General features: G+C 49.2%; 1 long non-coding RNA gene across 1 annotated transcript in view; it reads left to right on the top strand.

Moving 5' to 3' along the window:
• LOC122541069 (uncharacterized) overlaps positions 1-26,716 on the top strand; it is a 64,686-nt gene that overhangs the window by 8,641 nt on the left and 29,329 nt on the right. Inside the window, exons 2-4 of the long non-coding RNA XR_015753861.1 lie at positions 16,648-16,799; positions 16,881-17,063; positions 25,022-25,155. This is a non-coding gene — a long non-coding RNA (uncharacterized LOC122541069). The remainder of the gene's footprint in view (positions 1-16,647; positions 16,800-16,880; positions 17,064-25,021; positions 25,156-26,716) is intronic.

Below are 26,716 nucleotides of genomic sequence, written 5' to 3'. Positions count from 1 at the left end.
GGGCCCTCCTTTTTACCCCCTGGAAGGGAACAAAATTAAAATTCCGGAGGAGGCTCAGGTTGTGGGGCACAGGCTCCCGTGGGAAGTACGGAACCTTGGGGCCAATGTGAAATTCCGTCCAGGCTGGGGTAAGCGCGGACGGGATCCCACCGCACACCTGAGCGTCCTCCAACTGGTGCACTACGTCGGGTCCGAGCACCGCCGTTTTAAGGCATCGGATGGCGGTGGCCACATACCGGACGTCTACCGCTGCCCTGCTCGCTATGTCCTGTGGCAGCGTCCAGCCCAGGCCCCCGGCACCCAGCACGTCCCCAACCCTGGTCACCCTCGCCGCCACGGCCTTCCCCTCCGACAGCCATTCGAACCCGCGAGTACGGAGGTGCGGATTCCTGAGCAACAGCTCCCTGATGACAGCCGCTACTCTAGCCGGAGGGTAGGCGCGGCACGATTCGACCATGTTCCAGACAGTGATCATGTCCTGGTAAAAGACAGGCAGCGTCTTGAGGGCGACCTCCAAACCATCACGGTCGACGAACAGGAGCTGCGTGTCGTAGTCGAGGTTACGCACCTGGCGGAAAAAATACGTCGCCAGGGCGCACCACCTAGGAGGAGGCTCGACGTAAAGGTATCGCCGCAAGGTCTGAAGGCGGAACGTCGCGACCTGGGTGCGGACGCACACCAACAACTGACCACCCTCCTCAATAGGGAGACTCAGAACCTGCGCGGCAACCCAGTGCATCTTTTTGTCCCAGAAGAAGTCGACCAACGTTCTCTGGATGTCAGCGACAAAGCCAGGAGGAGGGACCAAAGTGACCAGCCGGTACCACAGCATGGCGGCCACCAGCTGGTTTATGACCAGCACTCGACTCCTGTAAGATAGCACTCGGAGCAGTCCTGTCCAGCGGCCTAGGCGAGCCGAGAGTTTGGCCTCCAGCTCCTGCCAGTTGGCCGGCCAGGATTCCTCAGCCGGGCAAAGGTAGACCCCCAGATTGAGGAGATGGGTGGTACTCCAGCTGAACCCCCGTAACTCCTCCGGCAGAGAGTCCACCCACCACGGACCGACCAGTAGTTCGGAACATTTGGCCCAGTTGATCCTGACGGAAGACACTGCCAAGTACACGACCTGGCACTCGCGCATCCTCCCCAGGTCAGCCGGGTCAGTGAAAGTGAGGAGCACGTCGTCGGCGTAGGCCGAGAGGACCACCCCCGTGCCCGCGCCGCGCAGAACCAGCCCCGACAACCTCCTCCGCAAGAGGCGCAGGAATGGCTCCATGCACAGGGAATACAGCTGGCCGGACAGGGGGCAGCCTTGACGCACTCCTCTCCCGAAGCGAAGGGGCGCTGTCAGGGACCCGTTAACTTTAACCAGATACTCTGCGGCGGCGTACAAAAGTCGGATCCGGGCGACGAACTGCGTCCCGAACCCGAATGCCCGCAGAGTCCCGAGCAGGTACTCGTGATCGACCCTGTCGAACGCCTTCTCCTGGTCGAGAGACAGGAAGGCGCTCGGCAGACCAGCCCGTCGACAGAAATGGATCAGGTCCCGGACCAGGTGGACGTTGTCGTGTATCCTCCGGCCCAGGACCGTGTAGGACTGGTCCGGGTGAATCATGTGGACCAGCACGGAGGCCAGGCGAGAAGACAACACCCTGGCGAAGATTTTGTAATCCGTGCTGAGGAGGGAGACCGGACGCCAGTTCTTTAACGAACGAAGGTCCCCCTTCTTTGGCAACAGGACGATGACCGCCCTGCGCCAAGAAAGGGGCAGCTGTCCGGCATTTAGACACTCCCCCAGGACCTGTACGTAGTCGCTCCCCAGGATGTCCCAGAACGCCCTGAAAAACTCCAGTCAGCCCATCCAGCCCCGGGGTTTTGCCCCTCGAGAGCCGGTCGAGGGCGCCGGTCAGCTCCTCTAAAGTGGCGGGAGCGTCGAGCCTTCCGGCGTCCTCCGGGCTGAGCTGCAGCATGTCCTCTCAGAGCTCTGCGAGCATCCTCACTGGACGGATCCGGAGAGAACAGAGCCGTGTAATAGTTTTGGACGTGGGCCCGGATGCCCTCTGGATCCGAGACGAGGGACCCGTCGTCGGCCAGCAGCACAAGGAGCTGCTGACGGGTGTCACGCCTTTTTTCCAGCGAGTAGAAGAAGGGGGAGCCGCGGTCCAGGTCCTGGAGGAGCTGGATCCGCGACCTCACGTACGCGCCTCGAGCCCCGACGAGCTGCAGGTCCCGGAGCGCGGCCTTCTTCTCTTTGTACGCCCCGCGCAGGGCCGGGTCCGCGTCGGGCTGACCGAGGCGTGACTCCAGGTCGAGCAACTCTCTCTCTCCAACTCCCCGATCCTGGATTTCCACCTCTTCGTCGACCCCCTCACATACTCCTGACAGAAGACACGGACATGAGCCTTGCCCACGTCCCACCATAGCCTCAGGGAGGGGAAGCTTCCCCGCTTCCTTCGCCAGCCGGCCCAGAAACGACGTAACGAGTCCCGGAACCGCTTGTCCTCCAGCAGTGGGTTGTTAAAGTGCCAGTACGCGGAGCCGAGCCTGGCGCCGAACGGAAGGAGTTCCGCCCACACCAGGTGATGGTCCGTGCACGACACCTGCCGCGTGGAGGCCTTCGGAAAACAGGAGGCGTACGCCCGCGAAACGTACAGGCGGTCGATTCTGGACGCTCCGACCCCAGGCCTCATGAACGTGAAGGCGATGGAGTCGGGATGGAGATTCCGCCAGACGTCCACCAGGTCGAAGGACTTGACCAAGTCCCCCAACCTCTTCCCCGACACCCAGGCAGTGCGGGCACCGCCGTGGTCCCTGCCCTCGAGGACGCAGTTAAAATCTCCTGAGGACGACGCACTGGTTCTCATCGATGGAAGCGAGATGAGCGGACACTTCTTCGAAGAAGCTCGCTTGCCTCGGCCCGGCCAGGGGAGCGTAGACGTTCACCAAGTGAAGCACCGCGCCCCCCAGCCGGACCGTCAGGTGAAGCAAACGGCCTGGCACTGGCTCCCTGACCCCCCAAGATCTCCGGCTGAAAATGCAGGGCCAATAGGATAGCCACCCCGCCAGATCTGCAGGTGAGGTGACTCATGTAGACCCCCCCCCCCCCTCCGTCACTCCAAGAGCCAGGTGGCTTCGTCTCCCGGGATAGTGTGGGTTTCTTGCAGGAAGCACACCGCATACCTCCCGTCCCGGAGGACCGAGAGGGTCTGGAATCTGCGCTGTGACTCCCTGCTGCCATTGATGTCGAGGCTGGCTATAGTTGTCTCCCTGTCAGAAGCGTTGTGCAACCACCAGCAGTACAGTTAAAAACCTATATACATATTTACAGGGAGGACGAGGGAGGGGCACTGATGTTCCTCGCCCTCACCAGGAGCACCCCCAGGAAGTTCCTGACTCGCTTTCGCTCGTTCATGTCGAGCCCAGGCGCCTGGCGAGCAGCGTGGACCGACCAGTAAACTCTTTCAAAGGAACTCCAGCAGTCGAGCGCCAGTTGGGCTCTATCCCGGCGACCCAGAGTTTCTTCGACAAATTCCCGGAGTTCCTCGAGGGGGATGAGGGGGAGATCGGTGGGGGGCACCCGGGATTCGAAAATGTCACTGCAGACAGAGTCCGCGTCGTCCCCGGTGTCCGCCACTGTTCCCGAACCCTCCTCTGGGAGGTCGCTCTCGGTCACCGACCCCTCCCCCCGAGGATGGGGGCTGGTCCGGCGCCGCCAACTGGCCTCAAACCCCCGGCGACCCCACCCCCAGGGTCACCGGCGGTACCTTCCTCGGCGCACCCCTCCCCGGAACACCCCGAGTTCGGGTCATCAGGCAGCAGAGGCTCGTGGCCCCGCTCCTCTCCCAACACCGGGACGCCCAGCTCCTCGGGGAAAAGGTCATCCCCCAGGGCCAAGGCCCCCGGAAAAACAGTCTGGGAGGGAGGAGCGAGGAGAACACCCTCCTCCCCTCGACGACCCAGTAGAGAGTCCTCCATTGTTGCCCGCACTACGGCCCTCGTGGTTGTTAAAGTCCTCCCTAGGGGCCGGAGGAGTTGAGGCAGCAGGAGGCCCTGCTGTAGCCCCTGGGGGTTTGGGTAGGCCGGGCCAGTCGAGAGGCACCATTGGCTCGTCCCCTGGAGCGGGGCAGCGCTACTGGCGTGTTGCTGGAGTGTCTCTCCCCTCCAAGGGCCAGTGCCTCTTCCCCAGAAAGACGGGGTGGAATTTATGGGCCTTCCCCTCCCCGCCCCCCTTGATGGTCATGGGGCCTGAGGTTCCCACCCCCCCCACGCCTTTCCCGGAATACGATTGGCTGGGGGAAGACAGGGGGCTTGGCCAGGGTGGGGAGGGTCAGCCGTATCACTTCCTGCCCCACCCCTGGTTTATCAGGTGAGGGTGGGTGGGGCAGGTGCCTAGTTCCCTCTTCGGGACCCAGAGACACGGTCGCTGCAGGAGGTGGGGCAGCGGTGGTTCCCCCCAGGTTAGTGCCAGGGTGTGGCTGGGCTCGGGGGGCCCCCGGGCCAGGTGTTACAGCGCCAGGAGCAGGTGTTGATGCCCCAGGGGTTTCTCTATCGGGGTGGGGAGTGGATGTGGGGTCAGTGGGACCAGGATCAGGTACAGGTTTGGGGGTCAGGGTTCCTGCGCCGGGGCGATGCTGGCACGGCCGCAGGGGCATTGTCGTGCCGGGGTGGGGCAGGTGTCGGGGAAGGGTATAGGGTGGTCTCCCTGTGGGCGGGCCTGACGCGTCGCGTCGCGTCTTCTTGAGCACCTTCTGGCCAGACGGAGGCTCACCCCCCCCTCCCTGCCAGAGGCTGGAGCATCGGAAGCCTCCGATGCCGGGCCTTGTGGTGTTGACTTCGGGGGAGGGGGAGTGGGTGCGGCGGCACCACCATCAGCTGTTGGCGTGGGCTGGGCAGCCTTCTGGGTGGGGCAGTTTTTTCTAATGTGCCCCACCTCGCAGCACAGGTGGCGCCGTCCAGAAGGCACGGTAGGCCGCACCCTCATGGAGGAGGGTGAAGGAGCCCTCGGTGACCTCCTCCCGGGCCAGGCAAATGAACACCTGGCATCGGAAGGAGTATATGTGTCGGAGGGCAGGCTCCTTAAGACCGAGCAGGAGCGGTTGGACCTCTGACCGGATCTCCCCCAAGGTGGTGAGGTGGGGAAGAAGGAGCTCATTGGGAATGAAGGGCGGGACGTTGGAGATTACAACCCTCTGGGCCGTAACCTCCAAAGGGTCGACGGGCAAATATGTCCTGCCCACAGAGGGCCCCGCCCACAGGTGGACTGCCTGCTCGGTCTAAAGGAAAAAGACGGCCTTCCCGTACATCCGGGCCGCAGCGACGATGGCCAGTGGGCCGACCACACTAGCCATGGATTGCTGCAGGCCTCGATGGACATGTTGGGCTGGGGATAGGCCTTTACCCCCAGGCGTTTAGTTAAGTCCCTGAAGGGGACGTGGTTGCGGCCGGGGTTGGGACAGCCGAGCCTAAGGCAGCGGCTACCCCGGCGTAGTTGCGGCTGGGCCCCGCGAACTTCGGGCTCGCCATACTCTGCTGCTGGATATTGGTAGGCCCCAGGCAGCAGCAGTGGTGGAGGTTGTGGGGAGGGGCCCAAGGCAAGTCACCCAAGGCGAGTCCCAGGCAGCGACGGTGGAGACCGGCCTCAGGCAACAGCAGCGGTGGAAGCAGGCCTCGGGCGAGTCCCAGGTAGGCCCTCTGTCGCAGCGGTGGGGGGCAGACTTGTTGGGGAGGATCCCCAAGGCAAGTCCCAGGCAGCCCCAAAATGGAGTCCCAGGCAGCAGTAGTGGTGGAGGGGCCCCAAGGCGAGTCCCAGGCAGCGGTGGTGGAAGCAGGCCTCTAGCAGTAGTGGTGGAGGTTGTGGGGAGGGGCCCAAGTCGAGTCCCAGGCAGCGGTGGTGGAGGCAGGCCTCAGGCAACAGCAGCGGTGGAGGCAGGCCTTTGGCAAGTCCTGGGCAGTTCCTTGGACGCAGCGGTGGGGGGCAGACCTGTTGGGGAGGGTCCCCAAGGCAAGTCCCAGGCTGCCCCAAAACTGAGTCCCAGGCAGCAGCAGTGGAGGTGGGCCTCTAATAACAGCAGCAGTGATGGAGGTCCTGGGAGGGGCCCCAAGGCAAGTCCCAGGCAGCAGCAATGAGGCAGACCCTAAGCAGCAACAGCTGAGGGAGGTCCAGGTGGGCTCCCAGGTCAGTAGCAACACTCCCTTGACCTGGGTGAGGCCCAGGCTGCAGCTCCAAAAATAGGCCCCAGACTCAAGCTCTCACCTCCTTCTGCTTCTGCCTCCTCCTCTTCTTCCTACTTCCTCTCTCTCAATGTGAGGCAGCTAGTCCCGGGACAGTCCCCTTCAAGGAGGAGAGACCTTGCATGTGCGCACTCACACTGATCTAACTCTCAAGATAGGCAAACACCCGAGTGGCCTCACAAAAAAGGGCAATGCTGTGTGAAATCTCCTGTTCGTTTTTTTTTCTTTTTACAAAGACACCCTTGTTTATTTTTAAATCTCCTGTTTATTTTTTTTTTCCTTTTCTCTTCACACTACCACTTAAGTGCAGTAGTGCTTATTTTTTCCCCAGCACCCATGGTGTGTGTGTGCAGGTGTGAGACACAGTGAAAGACACAGTGCACGAATCTTTACTCAATTTCCACCACCAGGAAGATAGGAAAACACCCGGGTGGCCAGTGACAAACACTGCCCTTCACAAAGACACCCTTGTTTATTTTTAAATCTCCTGTTTATCTTTTTTTTTGCAATCTCCTGTTCATTTTGGTCAGCCAGGGCTTCCTGATTGTGTTGTTAACCTGGGCCAATCAAGGACCTCAGAGTCGACAAGGTCCATCCGATTCCAATCACTCCATCTCCCCCCAACACCCCAACCCCCCCACAAATCTGGGGATGTAGGTTTGGTCTTTCTCTGCAACACTTTCAGCCCAGGTCCACTTGCTCTCATTCAGACTCTGACATGAGCGGTGTGTACCAGACCGTGGCCCATCACTTACTCCCAGAGCATCTCAGGAGAGTTTCCTCCTCTTCTTCCAGCAGTAATGGTATCGAGGCTTCATCCATCTCAGACTTGGGGGCTTCCTCAACACTACACAGGGAGAAAACCTATGGTTTCTGACAGGTCTTCTGGCTGTTCTGACGGGCTACGTTTGTTTTGCTCCTGCCCCGTTTGTGAGGTAACAGTTTTCCGATGAATCATGTGTTTGTTCAGAATTGTATCACTGCCTGGAACTTTATAAGTCATGGGATGTACCTTGCATCCACATTGTCTCATACCCATGGTTCAGGCACCAAGCTTTGTTCCCCCAAATTCAACGGTCTCTCTCGCTTAGAGGAGACATTCCTGCTACTGTTTCACCCTCCCCCCAGGTCTGGGAACATCTGGTTTAACCTGGTGTGGAGTCTTCTCCCCATCAGCAACTCTGCTAGAGCTGTCCCTGTTGTTGCATGTGGGGTAGTCCCATAATCAAACAGGAACTGGGACAGTTTGGTATTGAGTGACACTATAGACTGCTTCTTTAAGCCTGGCTTCAATATTTGGGCCACTCTTTCTGCCAGACCATTGGGCAATGTTCTGATATGCCAAATGCCATTTGACTTCAAGAAATATTCAAAATTCCCTGCTGGTAAATGATGTCCCATTGTCCATGACCAATACTCCCAGGAATCAGTGTATCGTGAGCAATGCTCACCATTTCTCAATTGTCATCCCTCAGTTTACTGAACAAACGTTATGCACGTCCAATCACTTTGAATGGGTGTCTACAAAGCCCTGGAACATTGAGTCCATGAAAGGACTGGCATAATTGATGTGTAACCAAGTCCAGGGTTTCCCTTGACATTGCCATTAATGTGGGGCTGTCCTGGTGGCAAGCTTTGTCCTTTTGGCACTCTGGGCACTGCCCCAATACAGCAGCTATGCTGGCATCCAACCCTGGCCACCAGACATAGTGTCTTGTGAGCATTTTCCTCTTGGAAACCCTTGGATAACCCTGGTGGCGGTGACCTTTATTCGGGATAATCACTCTTGCTCTCCTCAGTAAGTGCCGTCCTCTGGTCTCACTGGGTCCAGAAAGGGTTCAGTCCTGGTTGTGATAGCCCTTCCGTCTCCCCCATTACCACCAGCATTTTTAGTCTTGCTAGGACAGGATCTTCTTATGTCCACAGTTGGATGTTGTCCGCAGTGACCAGAAGGGTGTCCAGGAATTTCAAAACTAGAATGGACTCTTGCAGGGAAGACACCATCATCAGTGAGGTATCTACCAGGCAGGCAGTTCAGGGCATCCCAATTAGCCATTTGGCTTCCTGGATGGTGTTGTAACTTGCATGCGCTGAGAATAAGGGCCCATCTCTGAATCTACCAGAAGCTAAGGGTGACACTGCCTTGTCTTCCTTCAGTAGCCCTAGCTGGGGTTTGTGTTCTGTTACTATGACAAATTCCTATCCATAAAGGTACTAGTGGAACTTCCTCACACCAAAGATAACTGCCAAACCTTCCTTCTCTCTCTGGGCATATTTGCATTCACCATCAGCCAAAGTCTGGGAAGCATACACCATGAGGCATTCCTCTCTGTTGGACCACCGGTGAGCCAAGACTATGCTAATACCATACGGGGAGGCATCGCATGTCAGTACTACCTTCCGCTTCGGATCATTGTGGGCCAACATCTTTAGATGACAACAGCTGTTTTTTCACTTCCCTAAAGGCTACTTCTTGGCTATGCAACCATTTCCAAGGCTGACCCTTTCTCAACAGCAGGAGTAAGGGTGCCAAGGTGGAGGACAGTTTACATTTTAATTTTCCGTAATAACTTACTACCCAAGGAAAAACCTAAGCTGTGGGACAGACATGAGTGCCCTCATTTTATCTTCCAAAAGGTGTATTTCTGTTTTATTGACTGTAACCCAAGGAGGTCACTTGAGGTGCCAGGAACACACACGTTTCCCTTCTAAGGCATACGTCTGCCTGGGAGAAATGTCCCAGTTCTCTCTATTGGTCTTCCCTGTTATTAGTACAGCATCCAGATAAATGGCAAACTGGGGTAGCCCTTGTAAAATGTTCTCCATGGTTCCCTGGAAAAGGCCACAGGTTGATTCCCCAGTTCTTCTGGGACTCCTCATCCAGTCGCGATTGCGGGTCAGTGTGGCTCATGCTTCATGAACAGCTCCCCCCTCCCCTGGTTTGATCATGGTTTGATGATTCCTTTGCTCTCCACCTCTACTTTTGCCTGCAAGTCAAATGGCACAGGGTGGGCCTTGCAAAATCACGGAACTGCCTACGATTAGGGGGAACTTTCCAGGGAGTGCTCTCTCCTAGGTACTAGCCTACAAGTTTTCTTACTCATGTCAGGCCTTGTAGGTCCTTTGATAGTCCCAAGCCCTTCCTGAAAAGCTCCTGGGTGTTTCACTAGCATTTCACTGAGGCAGCCATTTCTAATTGAAAAATGTTGAGCCAATTTAGGTGATTCTTTCTCAACTAAATTCCACCCCACTAGGTTTGGGCCTGAGACTCTTACTATCATCAGAGGTAACGGCACTAACTGCTTCTCATACAGTCGTACCCTTAATTTGCATTAGTTCCCCAGTGTGTGTTCTCATTCTGGCTGAGGTCTTGCGCAAATTGGAGATTCAAGTCAGTCTTGTTAAAGACAGGTTCTGCAACCACAGATACAGCTGCACCTCTATGGGAACTGGGTGACTATTTAACCAGACACTATTTGTAGGTGGTTCCAATTTGAATGTCACTAAGCAATTTAATCATTCCAACCCACATGTAGGGGGACTTTCCAGGGTGTGCACTCTCCTGGCTACCGGCCGACAAGTTTTCTTACTCAAGTCAGGCCTTGTTAGACTCCTTTGCTGTCTCGAGACAGTTGCACACTGGAAGCAACTAAAATGGCTTGCTGGCCCAGACCCTGAAGAACTTTTTACCCACTTGGCCAAGACTCGGCTTTGTTGTGGGATTCTGCTTTAGACAATTCTAGGTCCCTCGGCTCAGTGTATGCCCTGCGTGAGGCTCTGCAATTGCCTACACTCAAGTGGTGTTCCTCAAGCTCAGTTGGAGAGGTGAGGACATCCACTTCCATTAGGATACCATGTTGTTGTTCCACTTGCCACATTTTGTAATGATAAAGCCAGTTGCAGTGCCTGTTTGAACTCTAGTTGGGCATCAGCTAGAAGGCACTTCTGCATGGTTACGTCATTAATCCCACATAACAAATGGTCTCTCAGCTTCTCATTGAGTTAATCCCACATAACAAATGGTCTCTCAGCTTCTCATTGAGTTAATCCCACATAACAAATGGTCTTTCAGCTTCTCATTGAGTTAATCCAAAATCACATCCCTCTTCCAATCATCTTAGCCTCATAAAATCCTGATACAGATTCCCCCAGTTCTCTAACAGCCAAATAAAACTGATAACATCTCAGGATTAGAGGGGGTTGTGGGGTCATAATATTCCTTAACCAACTCCGTCAAACTCTTGGAAGGTTTTAGTGTCTGGTGCCTCTGGGAAAGTTAACTCCCTTATAAACTTAAAAATTTGGAAAATCAAATCAGGGCAAGACTTATATGCTTAATGGTAAAGTCCTGAGGAGTGTTGCTGAACAAAAATACCTTGGAGTACAGGTTCATAATTCCTTGAAATTAAAGTTGCAGGTAGACAGGATAATGAAGAAAGTGTTTAGTATGCTTGCTTTTATTGGTCAGAGCATTGAGTATAGGAGTAAGGAGGTCATGTTGCAGTTGTACAGGACATTGATCTTTGGAATATTGCACTCAATTCTGGTCTCCCTGCTATAAGAAGCATGTTGTGAAACTTGAGAGGGTTCTGAAACGATTTACAAGGATGTTGTCAGGGTTGGAGGATTTGAGCTCTAGAGAGAGGCTAAATAGGCTGGGGCTGTTTTACCTAGACTGTCAGAGGCTGAGAGGTGACCTTATAGAGGTTTATAAAATCATGAGGGGCATGGATAGAGTGAATAGCAAAGGTCTTTTCCTTGGGGTGGTGGAGTCCAAAACTAGAGGGCATAGGTTTAGGGTGAGAGGGGAAAGATTTAAAAGGGACCTAAGGGACAACTTTTTCCATGCAGAGGATGGTGTGTGTATGGAATGAGCTGCCAGTGGAAGTGGTTGAGGCTGGTACAGTTACAACATTTCAAATGGATCTGGATGGGTATATGAATAGGAAGAGTTTGGAGAGATATGAGCCAAATGGGACTAGATTAACTTAGGATTTCTGGTCAGCATGGATGAGTTAGACTGGAGGGTCTGTTTCTGTGCCAGATAGCTCCATGACTCTATAACCAAGCATGCTGCAGGTCCACAAGCACTCGGAACAATGGCCCATTATGTTTCATCTGTCCCAGTGTCATTTGCCCAGAAAAGATATCTCATTCTGTCCACATATTGGGCCCAGTCTTCGACAACAGGATCAAATGAGTCAAGCTTCCCAAATAAAGGCATGATTCCAGAAATGCTTACCCCAAGTCCAAGATGACTGTTGCAAGTGAATGTTCTTTAGGCATGTACTGTTGTCTTCCGTCACCACTGAGATAACTGCACAGAGGTTGGTATCCTGTCACCAACCCACCCTTTATTTATGTGTGCACACTACAGTAGCTGTACCCAGTCAGCTCAGAGTCAGTCCCCAAACTGAGGGGATTCTAAATCACCTGGTAATGCTTATTTTTTCCCCAGCACCCATGGTGTGTGTGTAGGTGGGAGACACAGTGAGAGATACAAAGTGCACGAATCTTTATTCAATTTCCACCACCAGGAAGATAGGAAAACACCCGGGTGGCCAGTGACAAGCACTGCCCTTACACTCCTCTTTTTTTTGTTTTATTTAACCCCCACACTACCACCTAAGTGCGGTAGTGCTTATTTTTTCCCCAGCACCCATGGTGTGTGTGTGTGCAGGTGTGAGACACAGTGAAAGACACAAAGTGATCACCTGGTAATAGCTTTTTTTTTTCTTTTTTTTTTTTAGTTGGAGGGAGAAATGATGCACTCCACTCCCTGCGGCGCCCACACTCCTGTTTATATTTTTTTATTTTTTTATTTATTTTTTTTTAACCCCCACACTACCACCTAAGTGCAGTAGTGCTTATTTTATCCCCAGCACCCATGGTGTGTGTGTGCAGGTGTGAGACACAGTGAAAGACACAAAGTGCACCACTCTTTATTCAATTTCCACCACCAGGAAGATAGGAAAACACCCGGGTGGCCAGTGACAAGCACTGCCCTTACACTCCTTTTTTTTTGTTTTATTTAACCCCCACACTACCACCTAAGTGCGGTAGTGCTTATTTTTTCCCCAGCACCCATGGTGTGTGTGTGTGCAGGTGTGAGACACAGTGAAAGACACAAAGTGATCACCTGGTAATAGCTTTTTTTTTTCTTTTTTTTTAGTTGGAGGGAGAAATGATGCACTCCACTCCCTGCGGCGCCCACACTCCTGTTTATATTTTTTTATTTTTTTATTTATTTTTTTTTAACCCCCACACTACCACCTAAGTGCAGTAGTGCTTATTTTATCCCCAGCACCCATGGTGTGTGTGTGCAGGTGTGAGACACAGTGAAAGACACAAAGTGCACCACTCTTTATTCAATTTCCACCACCAGGAAGATAGGAAAACACCCGGGTGGCCAGTGACAAGCACTGCCCTTACACTCCTCTTTTTTTTGTTTTATTTAACCCCCACACTACCACCTAAGTGCGGTAGTGCTTATTTTTTCCCCAGCACCCATGGTGTGTGTGTGTGCAGGTGTGAGACACAGTGAAAGACACAAAGTGATCACCTGGTAATATTGATCGACCTAGGCTTTCCTGATTCGCCCAGGTTAACAACCCCAATCAAGTATTTCATAGTCATCCACCTGGTAGGAGAAAGTGAGGACTGCAGATGCTGGAGATCAGAGTCAAAAAGTGTGGTGCTGGGAAAGCACAGCCGGTCAGGCAGCATCTGAGGAGCATGAGAGTTGACATTTTGAGCATAAGCTCTGATGAACATTCCTGATGAAGAGCTTATGCTCAAACGTTGACTTTCCTGCTCAGATGCTGCCTGACCAGCTGTGCTTTTCAAGATCCACCTGGTTCCAATCACTACATACACACGTATGTAAGGAATGGAGTGATATGGCCCAAGGGTAAGCAGAAGGGGTTAGTTTAATTTGGCGACATATTTGGCACAACATCATGGGCTGAAAGGCCTGTTTCTGTGCTGTCCTATTCTATGTTCTATGTAAATATGGTAGGGTGGATATTCTAGCTGGCATGTCTATATGCCACATGATCATTGGGGAAGAAAAACAAACCAATTCTGCTTTCTGAATGACAGGTTGATTTACCAATCTTCCAGCATTGCCCTGGAGTGGCCAGAAAATGGTTGCTTTTTTTCTCATTTTCTAAGGGTTTTGCTTATTGTTATAAAAACACCTGACATGGAAAAACATATCTTTCGATATGATGTCAAACCAAAGCCTGTCTGACCTCTAAGGTGGACATAAGAGATCTGATGGCGCAGTTTCAATAAAGCACAGGGACGTTCACCTTTGTGTCCTGACCTACATTTATCCCTCAGTCAAGATTCTCCAGCCTTTGTCACATTGTTGATTGTGAGATCTTGCTATGTCCTTGAGGGTGCTTTCTTGGGTTAAATACCATGATCAATATCTGACTATGATCTGAGAGCTGCCTGATAGGTAAGCTCATCTGACATGTATGACAAAAATCAAGATTTTATTGAGGCAGAAGTCCTGACATTAACAGCACTAACCATTTACATTGCAAAAGTGTGTGCATAGTCAAGATTTTGGACTCATTGATGTTGCTGTATGTTGTACAAGAATAATTAGCTTTATTGTCACGTACTCAGATGAGTACAATGAAAATTTTACACGTCACCTCTTACACCACCATCTCAGGTACCAAGGTACAGGTTCTTGTGGGAAAAAAAATAAAGAAAGAGGAAGTCCAGCAATAAATCAGAAAAATAGAGAAAGAAGAGTTCAGAATAAAATCTTTCCAACTCCTGCTGCACTGGCCTTCATCTCGAGGCTGGGACCAGGAGTCTGGGTCCGTGCTCGGAATCCGGGTCCACGCTGAGATCGGGAGTTTGGGGCCATGCTGAGGCTGGGAGTCTGGGTCTACACCAAAGCTGAGATTCAGGTCCAGGCTGAGGCCGGGGGCCTGGGTCCAGGCTGAGGCCGGGGGCCTGGGTCCAGCCAAAGCCGAGATTCAGGTCCACGCCGAAGCTGGGAGTCTGGGTCACCGAAAGTCTATATGACTGCATGCTGAGAATTGAAACAACAAAATGTCATATTTTTGGCGATATATTTGTTGATTTTAATTAAAGCCTGCTGTTATATGAGGAGTTTAAACAAAATAAAAATTCAGCAAAGGTACATTTATTTTGGCAAAGTTAACAATAGAACTGATAATAAGTGAAAAACATAGACAACAAACCATTTAATGACTTTTTTGTGATTGCTTATTGTGAGATAGGAATCGGTCATTTGGTTCCAACATCGCTGAGCATGGCTTTAACTGGTCCTCCAGGTTAATATCCATCCTCCTGAGACCTTGAGGACATTTTAATTTGTGTCACATATGAAAATATTGATTCACAAGAATAAGTTGTGCCAAAACAGGGCAGCGTTTGACGGGCATGTTGATGAGACTTGGCTATTCAGTGGCATTTAATCCTCCTTAGCATCAAATACAGACTTCAGAATATTATCTTCCGAGAGCTCAATCAGTTCCATCTGTAAGTCAACAGGTGCTCTGGAGGCATCAACCAGGTATGGTTGAAAAGCTAGTTTCAGTGTGAGATCGTGTTTCTCAAAATCTGCAAACAGTTTCATTGCATTCTTCAATCAGGGAATCTAGAACAGCTGAGTATTCTTTCACATCTTATTCCCTCAATGATTTGCTCCTGTTCATTAATTACCTTTACCAACTCAGGAAAGTGTTCAGCTAAAAGTTCCGATCAGGTAAGGAGAGGTTTGAAAAAGGTCAGCTTTTTCCAAAATGATTGTATTTTTAGCTGCATTTCGTATATCGATTTAGTTTTACCTTGCAACAAAAAATTCAGATCATTTTACTTTGACATTACATCGTACAAAAATGCAGCTTTTCTGCAGAAATCCTCTTTGGACAATTCACGTGGTTCATTCAGTTCCTCAAAAAAAAATCTTGTGATTTGTTTTCGCAAAGATAAAAGTTTCACAAGTATTTGTCCTTGTGAAAGCCAGCACACTTTAGAATGATGTGGCAGATCCACACTGAATGTTTCATCATTAAGCTGAAGCATGTTACAAAATTGGCGATGCCATGATGCATTTGCTTCAATGCAGTTTACAATATTGTAACTTACTTTAATGTGTCACTTAAAACAGTGGAGTTGGCACTACTGATGCAAAAGACAATGAAAGGAAATGAAAGTATCTGCATCTGGCAACATATCCTTCACCTTTTCCTCTCACAGAAGATGCACTGTCTGTGCGTACACTTACTAAATTGCATAAATTCCGATTTGCTTCGCGTCACTTGTCTTTGAGGGTAGTGAAGATGTCAATTCTACCTGCCCTCTCTGTAAGGGTACCCTCATGGAAATGAAAATCTGCAGTTATAGCGCAAATAAAAAATAACATCTGCGCTGAGTCAGTAATGTCAGTGGATTCATCCAAGGCAATCGAATAATAAATGTTTTCACTTTGCCATACCACACAGCTGCTGAGACGCGGTGCTGAAGTCTCTGGGACCCATGTATGTGATTTGTACTGTGGGCTGAGGTCTTCTTTGGCTAAATGTGAGTTTTGTTGAGTTGCACAGTTTCTCTCCACAAGGTCAGCAGAGATCTCCCAATGCATATATCTTCCTAGACTCACCTCATTAAGTGCCTCCATTGCCCCAATTGCTGATTTGAGCCCCATTCTGACAGCACCATTCCCAGAAGAATGTGCCATTCATTGGATGAGTGAGGTGAAAGTGGATGACACAACTTTTGTTCTTGGGCAATGGCTGAAAGGTGGCGAGGTGTTCTGGGTGAATGTGCTGGCAGAAGACCAGCATTATTAGTGCCAGCGCCAACCTTATAGGACTGCAATGAGTCTGCCAGCTGACCATTCACATTCTGAAGCTGTGTTGCTCATTGAAGGACAGTCTGTATGAAGATATCTAAGAAGAACAATATGGCACCATGATTCTCCGACGTGGACCTGGAGGTCCTGGTGGAGAGGGTGGTCCAGGGAAGTGGGGATGCGGTTTGTCCTCTTTCCAGAGCAGCACCAGAGGCAGTCGGTGCCACCAGACTCTGGCAGCTTAGGAGTGGCCACCATCTAGGCCATGGCCTAGAGAGATGGCCAACAGCATCAATGACCTTCTCCGTGGCACCAGTGTAAGTGTCACATACTTCTCTTTGCCACCTCACTCACTCTATCTCCACTACACCACCCACCTCCCACTAAGGCTCACGTTCGGTCACTCTCACTATTCCCTCATTCCCTCTTGTTTCCCCTCCAAATCACTGACCCTCCATGCCCTCTGCTGTACCTGCACACTCCCCTAGGACACCTTACCACCTTTTGCCCACCAGCACCAACAGGTGTGCTACCCACTTTCACCTCACTTAATCCCTTCCTCTCTCCCATTACAGGATAGAACAACCTATACTATGGTGGAAAGAGCCAGGACCAGGTGGAGGTGTGTCCAACAGCATACACAGCAAGGGGTGAAATCTGTCCCTCTCAGTAGATGACCAGGCCCACTCCTGAAGGGATGCTGTGACATCCATGTCCTGCTAACCAAGTAAGTACCATTCATCATTCCACTGCAACTCTTACCTTAACCCCACTGTCAGCAAGCATTAACAAGGCTGTCTTATACCAGCTCAGATACTAACACCTCAACAGGGACATCGAGTTCAGAACATTTGGGAGCCCAACCTGATGGGTACCTCACTGTGACAGCTCCGCAACTGGCAGAGGGAGAAAGACCACACACAGGCTCGTCAGAACACTGTCCTGTCTTCCTCCTTTGAAATTCAAGCCGAAGAGGATTAGCTTGCCTCTGGTAAGGAGACCCTCAGTATGTCTGGGCCAAGCAGACCCAATCACTGAGCTTTACCAAACCTCCAAAGACAATAGGCTTCACTGTGAAGCAAGCTCCCTTGGCCTTAGCTGCAGAATGTGAGATAACACTGAGGTGTCAATGGGAGGAAAGGAAAGCAATAATCCTTTTGAGGACACACTGATGGCATTGGTGACATTACATTGTATATAAAGTCTCACATTTCCATAAATGTTCATGGGATTTGCAATATGTCTGTTTGTTTGGGTCGGTGTGTAGCCTTGAATATAACTGTGCCACCATGATGTTCAACATCATGTCCATGCAGGATATACCAGGGACCAGTCACTGTGGTGAGAGCTCACTAAAGCATGTGGAAGCGAGAGGAACACGATGGATATTGAGCAATGTGTTCTTGTGGCCTGTCTTCATCAAACATCCCCACTCTTTCCTTGTCCTCTGTGAGGATGTGTTGGTAGAGACGTCAGCAATGTGTGGGGCAGGGAGATGTACAGCACACTGGGAGCCACTGCACTAGGATCACCAGGGAACAGGGAGCCTGCAGGTCCATGTCCTTTACACATTGTGGGTCTGTGTGTAATATTTTTGCCCCTTCAAGGGCCTCACATCAGTGCATCCTACAGCCCCCTCCCTCATAGGGGGAGACACCTCCCCTGCCCACTCTGGATATGATCACTGCCATTTTCCTTCCTAATTCGTTCTAGTGATTTTCAGCATGATGGATGATGAGCTCACTGCACATGGTGGTTTCCAGCCTCCCCCTCTACATGTCACTGAGGCCCCAAACATCCAGATCCCTTTCCTGTTAGCTCTTTCCCAGAATCTAACTGGCTTCACACCTCCCCAGGTCCCCACCCAACCCATTGACACGAGCTTCACCTGTCCAACACTACCCCAACACCCCAGCCGCTGGCATATGAGCCAATGTGCCAGGTGCAGTCATACACTGTATCCCTCCCCTTGAAGCTTCTGACCATGGAGAAACCCCATTGCCACAAGACCCTGTTTCCATCATGCTTTGCTGAATTCCCCTCCCCTGCCAACATTACAGTTGCTTCCCCCCTCCCCCCCCCCCCCCCCCACAAGAGTCACCCATTTGTTCCCCCACCCTGCAGCCCCACAAATAGGTTCCTGAGACCCATTCCTGTGTCAAAGGTCCACTCTCCCATGTCTGGTCATCCCTTGTCCATTGGATGGTGCCACATGATTTGAGTGAGTGACCTAACTGTGCAGTCCTGGACTGGAAGCATCCATTTTGCTGAGTGATCCCACTTCTCCTGAACTGCAATAATCCTACTCTCCTGGACATGTCACTACGGAGCCGCAGGATTAATCATGGCCCATTCCCCAGACTAGAAAAGCATGGATTCCCTAATCGAGAGCCTCCCCAACCAGTTACTGGACTGGTATCAGAGGCTATCTTTGACTTACTGTGCCAGGTCCCTGTGACTGACAGGTGCCTCAATAGACTTCAGTGAGGACTCCACCCCTGGGACTTTGAGACCTGGATGCCTGGTTGCTGCCCATGTTGCGTGTTTACTGTGTAAGCTGCTGGGCACGTGGTGCTGCTATGAGTTGGTGGAGAAGGCTGCTGTATAGTGGGATAAAGGCCCATTTGAACAGCTTAGCAGAAAGGCCAGTGCCGGGTACTGTGTCTATAGTGATGTGCAAAGCAGGATGCTGGGAACGCGCAGGTAGGCACTAAGCAGTTGAGTGCTAAGACGGCAAGTGAGCAGCCCTACTACCCTGTGCCAATGTGTGAGCTGCGTGCCTGTTCCTGCTACAGCCTTTCAATGTTTGTTGCTGGTGTACCTTGCAGGAGAGGTGGTGTGGGTATTCAGGGACCTTGTCCATACACACAAGGAGGGTCTGGAGCAGCAGGTAGGGATGTGGGACACAATGACTCCCGTTGCCCAGAGGCGGCAGCTATGCAGTGAGTCATGCTGCCTTCACGGACAGGTCCTGGAGAAGGGTTGCACCCGAAACATCAACCTCTGCACCTCCTGATGCTGCTGGGCTTGCCATGTTCTTCCAGCCTCCAGCCAGCCTTTACAGACAGAGCTGTGGAGAGACAGGTGCAGCACCCTCAGGGTCGGCTGGAAGGGGGCGTCCAGCTGCACTCCTTCTTACTCTATTTCCTAATTATCCTGCAAGGGGATCGGAAAGGTGCCATGGTGATCTTGAGGGGTTGGTAATTGTCCGATGCCAGTATCTGTGAATGCTCATAGCCAGGGATTGTGCCCTGAGATGCTGTTTGTGGTGACCAACACGGAAGCTCTTTGCCAGTTCCCGTTCTGACCTCCGTGTCAGTCAGCATGTCACGTTGCAGCTTTATAAAAGTTTGGTTAGGCCACACTTGAAGTATTGTGTTCAATTCTGGGCACCATGTTACAGGAAGGATGGGGAGAGAGTGCAGAAAAGGCTTACCAGGATGCTGCTTGGATTAGAGCAATAAGGAGAGGCTTGACAAACTGGGGCTGTTTTCTCTGGTGTGGCGGAGGCTGAGGGGCACAGATAAGGTTGACAGTCAGAATCTTTTTCTCAGAGTTGAAATGCCTAATATTAAAGGCATTTAAGATGAGAGGGGTAAAGTTCAAAGGAGATGTGAGGGACAGGTTTTTTTACACTGAGAGTGGTAGATTCCTGGAACGCACAGCCAGGGGTTGTGGTCAAGGTAGATACAATAGGGGCATTTAAGGGTCTTTTAGGTAGGTACATGGAAAAGCAAGGAATAGGAGGATATGGACCAGAGGTCGGAAAATGGGATTAGTTTAACTTGGCATCATTTTCAGCACAACACTGAGGGCCGATGAGCCTGTTCCTGTGCTGTATTGTTCTATTTTCAGAGTGAGTTTGCTTGCAGTGGGTGGGAAGATAGGAAGCTGCATATAATGAGCCAAGATGTGTAGTTAATAATGGTGTTCAGAAGCAATAATCCTCTTTAATAGGCAACTCACTGCTGCCTAGTGAGAATCTCACCTCGGTGTCCAGGACTTAACCAAAAACTGCAGCGAGCTGTTCCCAGTGTCAAAACAGGCTTTGCTGGACTTCTTACGCAGTTCTGCTTCATGTCTCTCCATGGCTCATATTATTCAGGCCCTTATAAGATTCCACGCTGGGTCTATTTTATGTGGTGAATCTCTGACATGAATTGCAAGGAGAAAGGAGAAGCTGCCAAGATTTAGGCCTTTCAGATGACAGCGGAGTGACATTTCATGTACAGCACAGCCTATCCCTGGCACTAAAAATAGGAATGTGTACACAGGCAGGGAATGTGACTGTGGTTATTTTCTTTTCAGGACTGGAACTTTGCCCTGAGTACAACATCAAAACGAAGCACACTGTGAAGGCTGTAAATTAAGGTTCTGACAGAAATTTGTGATTTCTCTAAACGTCTCCCCTGCACGAGTTAAGAAACACGTCTTGCATTAAGCACTTCCTTTCAACTTTCCACCTCCCATCCTGAAGATGTTCCGCAAGCAGTATGAACCTATTTGTACTTTTCCCCATTGCTGTTGCTCATGTAGCACACTCGAGAGTAACTCTTGGAAGGTTATTTGATCTTGGGGTCAACAGGGAAGTGTATCATGACGAGCCCCGGACAGAAAATATTACTTCTACCAGAAACAGCATTCAGGAGCAACATGACTTGCTGGCTCTGTTACTTTATATGAAACTGTTGTGGCTCAGAATCCAATACATTTGCCCTTGGAGCAATAGGTTGTTGGTTCAAGTCCTGCCCTGGAATGTTAGCACAAACTTAAGCCTGAGACTCTAGTGCAACACTGATGGGAAGCTGTTCAGCTGAGCCCTAACTGACTTGTGTATAAAAATTTGCATGGGATTGTCTTGTAAGAGAAGAGCTGAGTTATCCCCAGAGTCTGAGTTGATATTTATGCCTTAAACAACACGATAAAAACTAAAGTGGGCAATCGAGAGTGTATCACATTACTTGGGTCTGGAGTCACATGAGTCACTAGGTGGCAGATTTCCCTTCCCTAAAGGATATCAAATGGAACCAGATGGATCTTTACAACAAAAGTTACGTCAGATTAACTTTTAATTCCAGATTTATTAATTACATTTGAATTTCACCATCTGTCATGGAGGGATTTAAACCTCAGTCTTCAAAACACTGGATTATGAGTCTAGCGGCAAAACTGTTACACCCCCACCTACCTCTTCACCTGTGCATTAAAGCATTACTTTTTCTGGGATCTTTCTGTGCACAAATTTACTGCTGTGTTTCCTGTCTGCTATTTTTCACTGCAAAAACACTTCATTATGTGTAAAGCACTTTGGAATATCCCGAAGTTAGGAAAAGTGTTTTCTAAGTGCAATCTGTCCTTTTATCCTTTTTCCTCAGGAGCTATGAACCCTGCTATTACTTATCTGTAAAAGTCCAACCAATAGTGTTTTAGATTTATCAAATCCTTCATTTGCCGTTTGTAAGTCTGAATGAAAAGTCTGCCACACTCCCTGTAAAGTGACTTTACTTCGAAAATACTTCATTTTTGTGAAGAGCTATGGCTCGTTTCGATGGTGTGAAAGGCATTCTAGAAGTTTTTTTTAAATTTGGTGATTGCTTTTCTATTTTATATTCCAACTTCATGGTGGGTTGTGGAAAGGGCCAGCAAATCTGGTTATCTATCTCCTGTTGCCCTTCAGAAACTGGTGGTGGGCCTTGTGTTAAAACTGCTGTAGACTTTATGGTGAAGGTATGCCCAAAATCATAAAACAGTGATTTGGTATTCCAACTAACCTTGAACTGCTAGCATGACATGGTGAGCTATGTAAATTAAGAACCCTTTCCCAGGAAATATCATTGGATTAACCTGCTGTAAATCATGTCACCATGTTTCAGTAGATTGGATTTTTCTTGTTCCGGGTGCTCTGGTTTCTTCCCACAGTCCAAAGATGTGCAGGTCAGGTGAATTGGCCATGCTAAATTGCCCACAGTGTTAGGTGCATTAGTCAGAGGGTAATGGGTCTGGGTGAGTTACTCTTCGGAGGGTCGATGTGGACTGGCTGGGCCAAAGGACCTGTTTCCACATTGTAGGGAATCTAATCTAATCTAATCTAATTAAGGCTGTGCTGTCTCTTAGAAAAACATATAAATAATGTGTAATTTTCGAATGTAATTGCATCATATTTCCACAGAACGCAGAATCTTGAACCTCTGTGTTGCTGGACAAATCTGCATCAGGCTGCCTTAGTTTATTAAACTGGTAACCTTGCTTTAAACAGAGTGTACTCCTCGTGGTTCTTTTGACCGATCTCGAACCAAGGGGCGCCTCTGGATGGGTCCATACCTTCATTTAGTTTTAGTGACATTGATGGGATGGCAATATAGTTCTAAGTTAGGCTGGTGTGTGATTTGCTGGAAAAGCGCAGCAGGTCAGGCAGCATCAAAGGAGAAGGAGAATCGACGTTTCGGGCATAAGCCCTTCTTCAGGAAGGGCTTATGCCCGAAACATCGATTCTCCTGCTCCTTGGATGCTGCCTGACCCGCTGCGCTTTTCCAGCAACACATTTTTAAGCTCTGATCTCCAGCATCTGCAGTCCTCACGTTCTCCTGGTGTGTGATTTGAAAGGGAATCCGTGTTGTGATATTAGGATGGTAATTTAATCATACTTCATTCTCTGTGCCAAAGTGCTCACCACAAATTGCATTGTTCTGCTCACCATCTTCAAGAATTCAAGTGATTTAGCTTTTCCAAGTCCGTCTCTGCTAACTAATTCATGGAAATTGGATGTTATCACTTTATAGATGCTTCAAGTTGGTGGGAATCGGGGAATAATATCCCAATTTTTCTAAAGTCTGGTCAGTCCTTCTTTGAACCTGACAAAGGAATAGCACTCCAACAGTTTGTGATTTCAAATAAACCTGTTGAACTATAACCTGATGTCATAATGAGGGAAGATTTGCAATTGGATTCAGTAATGAGAAATGTATATAGAATCAGAATCATAGAATCCCTGCAGTGTGGAAACAGGCCATTCGGGCAAACAAATTCACACCAACCCTCCAAAGAATAACCCACCCAGACCCATATTATCCTATATTTACCCCTGACTTATGCACCTAATCTACCCATCCCTGAACACTGTGGGCAATTTAGCATGGCCAATTCGCCTAACCTGCACATCTTTGGAACGTGGGAGGAAATCGGAGGAAACCCATGCAGACACGGGAAAATGTGCAAACTCCACACAGTCACCTGAGGCTGGAATCAAACCCAGGTCCCTGGTGCTGTGAGGAAGCAGCGCTAACCACTGAGCTATTGTGCCGCCCTATAATAAATAAGAGTAGAAGAGGAGGAACATCTTAGCAAGACAGTGATCATTATGCAATCTGTTTTAAGATGGTCAGAGAGAAGGACGTAAGTGTGGAGACGATTGTAGCTGCAACACCAGGTCGCCCTGGCAGTGTGGAAAATTGACTAGGTTTCCCTGGCTAGGAAAAGCAGGATAAATCTAGTTATTATTGCTTTATCTTGTCCTTTAAGTAAATACTGACACCTGCACATTGAGAACTGGTCAGGAGTATATCAGCTGTGGGCGTTATGCATAAGCTGGTCCTGAGGCTGTGTGCTTCTTATCACTAAGGAACTCTCATTGATTCCTGATGTACTGTAAAAGTCTTTTGTCTACATAGTAGGTTTTCAAATACAGCTCTCCTGGGTAGTGTCTATGACCTTTCTCTCCTCATGCTCATCATAGACTGGAGACTTCCTTCTGACTGACATCAGAGTCATATGATCAGCCACAGCCACATCACTTATGTGATCCTCATTATTAGGCAGCACAGTGGCTCAGTGGTTAGCACTGCTACCTCACAGCACCAGTGACCTGAGTTCAATTCACGACTCAGGCGACTGTCTGCGTGGAATTTGCACATTCTCCCCGTGTCTGCATGGGTTTCCTCCAGGTGCTCTGGTTTCCTTGCACAATCCAAAGATATGCAGGTAAGGTGAACTAGTCATGCTAAATTGCCCATAGTGTTAGGTGCATTAGTCAGAGGTAAATATAGGGTGAGGAAATGGGTCTGGATGGGTAACTCTTCGGAGGGTTAATGTGGACTTGTTGGGCTTAAGGGTCTGTTTCCATATTGTAGGGAATCTAATCTCATAATCACAAGTGCCCCATCATCCTCCGATCAATCACCAGCAAAATAATAGAAGGTGTTGTCAACAGTCTGAGTGGATTAAGAAGGCAGCTCACCACCACCTTTCCTAGGACAATCAATGCTGACTGAGCCAGTGTTGACCACATCCCATCAAAAAAAATAAATTAAACAAAAATATAACCCTCCAGAAAGACAAAGGTCCTCAGTTGGGATCTAGATTTTCCGACTAATGTGCTATTGAAGCTTCAGGTGTTTGCCATTGTTAAAAGCTGACAACATTACCAGCACTTTGCTATTATTGGCAATATGCTTGGCAATGTAAATGTTGTTGTGAAGTTGGGTAAAGTAAATTTAGGTTGGGAGACAGGAAGTTAGAATTTAATGTGTGTAAAATTCTAAAACGCTAGGGGGAGAAAGCATTAAAAGATTTTTTTTTGGTGTTTAGAGATTAAAATGGTTATCTGTGAGCAGCAGCTTGAGGAATTGCAGGTGCACAGAGAGCCCAAACTGAAACATTTGTATCAAAAGGCCATTTGGTTAGCAGACCAATCAGCAGCTTTTACCAAAACAAAATGTTTTTGAATTTAACCAATCAATTTGAACCAGGCACTTAGGTACAAAAAATCTATTAAATTTAAATCTGATGGTTTTGACAATATAGGACCAATCCTATTAAGAAATATTGATGTGTCATCAAGAGGGGGCAGTTGAACAAAGATCTCCGAGCTAGTTGCCATCTGCCAGAGCTAACAGCCCTCAGCTATCAAGTGAAAAATTGGCTCTCACAGTCATCTATGTACCTGTATTACAGAAAGCATCAGCTAAAAGATAATGGTATCAATGATGACAAAAGATGTTCCTGACAGAAGATTTGGAGGAAGTGTTTCTGACAGAAGACTCAGTGGAAGAAGGCACAGAACATTCTGGAAGACACCTAACCTGGCCGTAAGTTTTGAGAGACTATGTTCTGTTTCTTTGTATATGAGTGGGAATTGTATTTGTTTGAACAGCATACCATTAGAATCTTTTTTAAAATTTGGGAATAGTTAGTAATTAGAAGGGATTTATTCAGTTTGTTGATCATTTAGTTAATTTGTTAGAGTTGGATAAATAAATTGTTACTTGTTGATTTTAAAGTGAATGTCAGGAATTTATTTTTATTTAACCACTAAAAGTTGCTGATAGGCAGGTTGTACCACTTTTCATGGTCCTTCAACAGATTATAGGGTTAGGTGCTCTTCTTTTGGGAGTTTTGGTTTTATTTTTCGGTGGGGGGGTGGGTCAACCTCTGCTTTACAACGATGTTGAATTGGTTCAAAAACAAACCACATTTAAATGATGTCTTACCTGTCTCTGTAGCCTCGAGAAATAGTTCACATGCAAGTCAATATGCTTCAGGTGCTGTCACGGTTGCTATGTAGACAAATATGGGCACTAGGGACAGGCGTCATCATTGTGGAACTCTGACTACGTGGGGATGGGGGAGGAGTGGAGACAAGGGTGGAGCCCTTACTTCCTTGTGTTCCTTCTCCATCTTCCCTCTCATGGTTCACCCATCCTTCTTCACTCGACAAAAGCTGAAGACACCTTAGCAGTACTTCAGTGGGGCACTCAACAGTGAAGTCAAAGCTATCCTCCATCCTATCCCAAGGACGAGACTGGCGGATCTTTTTTGGGGCCAGTATATCCTACCCTTGCTACTCTTTCCCTGGATGTGGATGTCAAAGCAAACCTGCTAGATTGTAGCAATGGCACCAGTTGATACTGGAATGTGGTGCATCACTCACCTTTACTACCCTGAAGAGATCTTAACCACTCTTGTCACCGCATCCATAAATGAGATACTCCTTCATTGTTTGCTGAGTCACCTCTAGCCAATCCTGTTTCATTTCAGAGGCTGAGCTTGTCCACTCAGCTGCTATGAGGAGTCTCTTTCTCTCTCCCTGGGTCTTACATTCCAGAGTGTGAACTCCAGGAATGCCTCAGTGAACAAGGAGGGCACGTTTCCCAAATTGAGATGTTATTACAGCTGTCTGTCTTATTGCATGGATTCCATTCTGCCTCATTCTGCTGGTCTCCTTTAAGTCATGAGGCTTGAGCAATCAGGTCCAGGTTATGATCACGCTCATCTTCTCTGGTTGATAAAGAAACACAAAAGCGGGTTGTTTATGCCCAAGGCTGAATTAAAATGCCGGGGGGGAAAAGATCTGTAAAATCAGCTGTTAAAGCTCTGCCCAAAATATCACAGGGATTAATGAATCCACTTACTGGATCCTCAATGTCTTGGCCAACTGGTATTTACCTGACTTCTAAACATTGGACTTTGCTGTGTTGACTGCCAGGTTTGCTTACTTTACAACAATCATTACATTTTGAAAGTCATTCATTGTCTGCAAACTACTACAAGAATGCAATTTTATTTCTTTATCTCTATGTTTGAGTCCCTTTATCTCCTCCATCCTGTTTAGCTGGACAATGTTATTTTTGGCTAAATTTACATGCTCTG

The sequence above is a fragment of the Chiloscyllium plagiosum genome, unplaced genomic scaffold (genome assembly GCF_037043375.1).
Source record: "Chiloscyllium plagiosum isolate Xiang-an unplaced genomic scaffold, Cpla_swu_hap1 HiC_scaffold_39, whole genome shotgun sequence".
In the NCBI taxonomy this organism is placed as follows: Eukaryota; Metazoa; Chordata; class Chondrichthyes; order Orectolobiformes; family Hemiscylliidae; genus Chiloscyllium; species Chiloscyllium plagiosum.
This window is presented reverse-complemented; position numbering and strand designations above follow the sequence as displayed.